General features: G+C 37.5%; 1 protein-coding gene across 1 annotated transcript in view; it reads left to right on the plus strand.

Annotated features, from left to right (window-relative positions):
• The window catches only part of FSTL5 (follistatin-like 5), a 1151716-nt gene that overhangs the window by 640701 nt on the left and 504823 nt on the right, over positions 1-6192 (plus strand). The window lies entirely within an intron of this gene.

The following is a 6192-nucleotide window of genomic DNA, read 5'->3' on the forward strand; positions in this document are numbered from 1 at the left end:
ATACAACATAAAATATTACACATAAATACATATACACATGAGTACATATACACATATGTATACACATACATATACACATAATACATATATACACATACATATCTACACACATATACATATATATCAGTATGGATGGTGAAGAGATTGAGATAATTAATAGTTTTAGTTTGCTTGGCTCCACAGTCAACACTCTTGGTAACAACAGCCAGGAAATAGGAGATGAATTACATTGGGAAAGTCAGCTGTTAGGGACCTCTCAAGAGTACTGAAGAGCAATGACGTCAGGCTGGAGACTAAAGTGTGCCTGATCCAGGCTATAGTCTTTGCAATTATGTGCTATGCATCGGAGACCTGGACAGTCACTAGGGATGACAGAAGGATAATTGATGCCTTTGAGTTGTGGTTCTGCAGAAGTGTTGAATATACTGTGGACTGCTAGGAGAACAAACAGGTTTGTCCTGGAGAGGGTGAAGCCGGTGTGCTCCTTGGAGTCAAGGATTCTAAAGCTTCATGTGTCATATTTTGCGCATGTTGCAAGAAAGGACTTGTCCTTGGAGAGGGACTTCATGTTTGGGAGAGTGGAGAGACGGCATAGAAGAGGAAGACCTTCGATCAGATGGATCAATTCTATGACTGGAGTGGTGAGAATGAGTGTGTTTGAGACAACAAGGTTGGCACAGGATAGAGCGACATTTTGGGCTCTTGTACATAGGGTCGCTATGAGTTGCAAGGAAATCGATGGCACATGACAACACACACACACACACACACATGAATCAGGGAGCTTTGGTGGCTTTGTTGTTGTTGTTTTGTGCCACTGAGTCACTTGTGACTCATGGTGAGCCCTATGTACAACAGCTCTAAACCCTGCTCTATCCTTTGCCAACCTTATTGTGTCTGATACACCTACTCCCTCTTACTCTATTCACTGAATCAATTAATCTTATCATGGGTCTTCCTCACTTTTGCTGTCCCTCCTCCTTCCCAGGAATGATTTCCTTGGTCAGAAAATATGCTGCTAAATAAAAGGAACTCAGTTTGAATTCACCAGCTGGTCTGTTACAGAAGAATGGGCAATCTACTGTGTTTTTTACAAACTCTTAAAACCTGGCATAGACAACTATAAGTTGATTATAACTCAATGGTGCATGATAACAGTAATATCCATGTAGCACAAACAAACATGTATGTTTGTCTACAGTTATACATAGGGAACACTGGTGGTATGTTGTTGTTAAGTGCTGTTAAGTCAAGTAGGACTCACAGAAACCTTATGAACAAGCAGATATGAATCCTGTCTTATCCTGTGGCATCCTCACAATTGCTGATACACTTGAAACCATTGCTGCCTTTACTGTGTCAATGCATCTAATTGAGGATCTTCCATTTTTATCAGTCCTCCATCTTTGCAAGCATGATGTCCTTCTTTAAGGAATAGCCTCTCCTAACAACATGACCAAAGTATGTGAGACAAAATTTTATCATCTTTGTCTCTAAGGAACACTCTGGCCACATCATCTCTAAGATGTATCTATTATTTTGGCAGTCCATGGGCTATTCAGTACCTTTCTCCAACATCACAACAAAAAGATATCAGTTATTCTTCTGTCACCCTTATTCATTGTCCTGCTCTCAAGTGCATCGCAAGTAACTAAAATGACTATATCTTGAGTTAGGCATTCCTTAGTCCTCCAACTGATATTGAATTTCCTCAATGATCAGGAGAGGTCATTGATTGAAGATTATTCCCAGTGCTATTAATTTACTGCTGGTACAAGATATACTGATGGTAGATATGAGTAAGATGAAGTCGTTTACAGTATCAGTCTTTTCTCCATCTTTCATAATACCATTCCAGTGGTAAGGATTTTGGTTTTAATATTGAGATGTAATCCACACTGAAGGCTTTATTCTTTCTTTGATCTTTTCTATCAAGCACTTCAAGTCCTCCTCATTTTCAGCAAGCAAGGTGTGCCAACTGTATAATGTAGATTATTATTGAGCCTTCCTCCAATCCTGATGCCACATTCTTCTTCCCAGAGTCCAGTTTCTCCAATAATTTACTCACCATATAGATTGAATATGTATGGAGAGAGTATATAATCCTGATGCACACGTTTCTTAATTTTAAACCATATAGTGTTCCCTTGCTATGTCCGCACAATAACCTTTTAATCTATATATAGGTTTCACATGAACAAAATGAAATATTCTGTAACTCTCATTTTTCTCAGTGTTAGCCACAGTTTGTTATGATCTACATAGTCAAATGCTTTTTCACACTAAATAAATTACAAATAGACATTTTGTGGGTTTTCTTTGCTTTTAGCAAGGATCCATCTGAAATCACCAATGATATCCTTGATGCCATGAATTCTTCTAAATTCAACTTGAACATCTGGCATTTCTCTGTCTATGTACTGTTCTGGCTACTTTTTAATGATTTTCAGCAGTGTTTAAATTGTATGTAATATTATATTGTTTGATAATGTCAACATTTGTTGCATCACATTTCATGAGAAAGGGAACAAAGATGAAGCTAGTCAGTCATTCAGGCATGTCCAGAACTGCATCTATTAGTTGAAACATGTCAATTGGTTTCCCACCAAATCCTGTAGTCTTATACCTATGTGTTCAGTGCTATTTGAACTCCTTCCTTCATTAGCATTGGCTGCTGATCATATGGTATTTCTTGAAATATTTAATTGTCTGCAAATTTGTTGTGGTACATTGATTCTGAGATTTTCCTCCATCTTGTTTTGGTGTTTCCTGAATCATTCAAATTTCCCCCCTAATATCCTTTAATATTATAACTTGAGGCTTGAATTCAATCTGAGAAATGCCAAATCAGGTTTTTTTTTCCTTTTTAGTCTTCATTTCCAGCTCTCTACACATTCTGTTATAATGCATTGCTTTGTCTTCTTGAGCTCCTCTTTGAAATCTTATGGTCAGCTTTTTTACTTCAGCCTGCCTTCCCTTTGTTCTAAATTCTTAATAATCTAGTGTAATTTCCAAGGTTTCTTCTGATATATATTTCGCTTTTCCTTTATCTTCTGTCTTTGCAATGACTCTCTTTATGGATGATATTCTTAATGGCATCCTACAGCTCTTCTTGTCTTAAACATCGGTGTTTGGTGTGTTATACCTATTATAAAAATTATTTTAAAATGAAAGTGGGATACACTCAAGATCATATTTTGGTTTTTTGTGGATTTGTTTTAATTTCTTTCTAGCCTTATTTTGATCCTGTATATGAATACTTGAAGGTCTCTTCCATATTCAAAACAGCCTGATTTTGGCTAATTATACCGAGATTCTCCACAGATTTCTTGCACAGAAGTCATTAGTCTGATACTTATTCAGTCCACCAGTGAGATCCATGTGTAAAACCACCATTTTTATTTTTTACAAAAGGTATTTCAAGAATCAAACAATTGAATGTACAAAATTCCATCATTCTATTTCCAGCCTCATTTCCATCACAAAGTCTTTAATTTTAGACTACTTTTATTCCTTCACTGATTCCAACTTTTATATTCTAGTCACCAGTTATCATTAATGCATGTTGACTTTGGTTTTGGTCAATTTCAGAATTCACAGTTTATAAAAATCCTCAATTTCCTCCTCTTTGGCTTTATTTGGTTTATTTGGTTATATTTGAATAATAGTTGTATTATCAGGTCTTCTTTGTATGTGTATGAATACTATCTTATTGCTCAAAACACAGTACTTCAGGAAATAACCTCAATTTGCCTTTTTAACTATGAATGTAACACCATTCTTTCTCTGGTTTTTGGTTTGTTTTTTTTTTTTTTTCGTGTAGTATACCATTTACTTGTCTGGTTGACAGTGGCCAAAACCAATCTATCTCAACTCGATCTATCTCAACTCGTCAATGCTTATAATGTTATTACTTATGTTTTCCACTTCAATTTTCACAATTAGTTTTCTAACATTCGTACTTCTTTCATTCCATGTTTCAACTATTTGGGGATACTTGGATCTTTCCTTCTCATTTTGGTTGAATTCCTATCTGGGATCTGGCTCTAATATTATCTATTTGTTTTCCTCCATTGTTCATAGAGTTTCTGGAGGCCTGGTATTTAAGAAGTGGATAACCTATCCTACTTCCTGGTCTGTCTTAATTCTGGGGCTCTACAAAAATTTTCCACCATGAGTTATCCTTCTGGCATTTGGCACATGGGTGGCATAGCTTTCAGCATCATAGGAACCCACAAGTTACCTCATTACAAAAAACTACACACAAGTGCTGTACTAATAACAATGGTAAACTAGTGGCATAGTCTGTAGGAGGTTGCACTGCTGATCTAAATGCTTAGGTGTTTCATATCCAACTGTGGCTCCTTATAGGGGTAGGTGAAGGCATAATAAGCAGTCTTTTCTTATTAGTATTTGGAGCTTCAGAAAATACATTTTCAGTGAGGCCCATTTTGTGTTTAAACTTACTAAAAAACAGTGAGTTTGATGCTTATTTTTATAGATACACATACACATGCATACGGATGTTCTTCTATATGACATCCTGTATACGTGATGTTGGTTTTATTATATGCCATCAAATTGGAACAGACTCTAGGTGAACCTTCATTAAGTTTTCAGGGCATATACATTGCATGGCAGGTTGTAGGTCACTTTTATTCCATGTAGTAGGTACTGGATTCTAGTTGTAGGCCTTAGGATAGGCAGTAAAATTCCTTAACACTAGGCCTTCAGAGTTCTCTACAAATCTGCATATTTTCATATTATTCTATGTACTGCAATGGTAAAGTCTGCTGTTCGGGACCTCTCCAAAGCACTGAAGAACAATGGTGTCACTCTGGAGAATATAGTGCACCTGACCCAGGCCATAATCTTTACTTGCTATGCATCAGAAAGCTGGACAATGACAAGGAATGATAGAAGTATAATTGGTGTGTTTGAGTTGTGATGCTTGAGAAGAGCATTGAATATACTATGGACTGCTAGGAGAACAAACAGGTTTGTCTTAGAGAGGGTGAGACAAGGCTGCTCCTTAGAGGCAAAGATTTTGAAGTTTCTTCAGACTTACTTTGGACATGTTGCAAAGAAGGTCCAGCCCATGGAGAGGGATGTAATGCTTGGGAAGGTGGAAGGACAGTACAAGAGTGGAAAACCCTTGATGAGTTGAATTGATTCAGTGACTGGGGAAATGGGGATAGATGTGTCAGAAACAATCACTGGCACAGGATAGAACAGGTTTTAGAGCTATTGCATGTAGATTCACTATGAGTCGCAGGTGATTCGAAAGCACATAACAACAAGAACATGCAGAGAAGATCATTCAGGAGACTATGTTCATGAGGAAGAATGTGCATGAGGTTTAGAGGAAGACTCATCAACAAACTATCAACAACACTTCATCAACTCATCCACAACATCATACAACACAACCTTGCTTGCTAAAACTGAGGAATTTGCTGAAGAAGGTTGAGGATTCTAGTTAGCAATATGGTTTGAAGCTCAATGTCAAGAAAATAAAGATTTCTAGCTACTGGGCTAATTGGAAACACCATGATAGATAGAGACGGTGTTGAAGTTGTTAACAATTACAGTTTGCTCAGCTGCAACATCAACACTCTTAACACCAGCAGTCAAGAAAAAAAAAAGTTAATTGCATTAGGGAAATCTGCTGTCAGTGACCTCTCTAGGATGCTGAAAAGCAGTGAGGTCAGTCTATACGCAAAAGTGTGCCTAATTTAGGCTATGGTCTTCAGAATTACTTACTGTGCATCAGAGAGCTGGACAGTGACCAACAATGACAGAACAAGAATTGGTCCCTTTGAAATATGTTACTGGAGAAGTATATTAAACAGACCATGGACTGTCATGAGAGCAAACAAGTCTGTCTTAGACAAGGTGAAACCAAGTTGCTACTGGGAGGCAAGGTGTTTTGAAGCTTCCTCTCACAAATTCTGAGCTTGTTGCCAAGAGTTCCCAGTACTTGGAAAAGAATATCATGCTTGAAAGGGTGGAGGAACAGTGCAGGAGAGGAAGACCCCAGATAAAATGAATTGACAAAATAACTGGGGCAATGAGGGCAGGTGAATCAGACACAGTGAGATTGGCTCAGGATAGAGCAGAATTAGAACTGTTGTGCATAGGGTTGCTATGAGCCATAGTGATCTTGACATTGTATACCAATGAAGGAATTTT

This window comes from Elephantulus edwardii, unplaced genomic scaffold (assembly GCF_000299155.1).
Source record: "Elephantulus edwardii isolate Elephantulus edwardi_28Jun2011 unplaced genomic scaffold, EleEdw1.0 scaffold00119, whole genome shotgun sequence".
NCBI classification, from domain to species: Eukaryota; Metazoa; Chordata; class Mammalia; order Macroscelidea; family Macroscelididae; genus Elephantulus; species Elephantulus edwardii.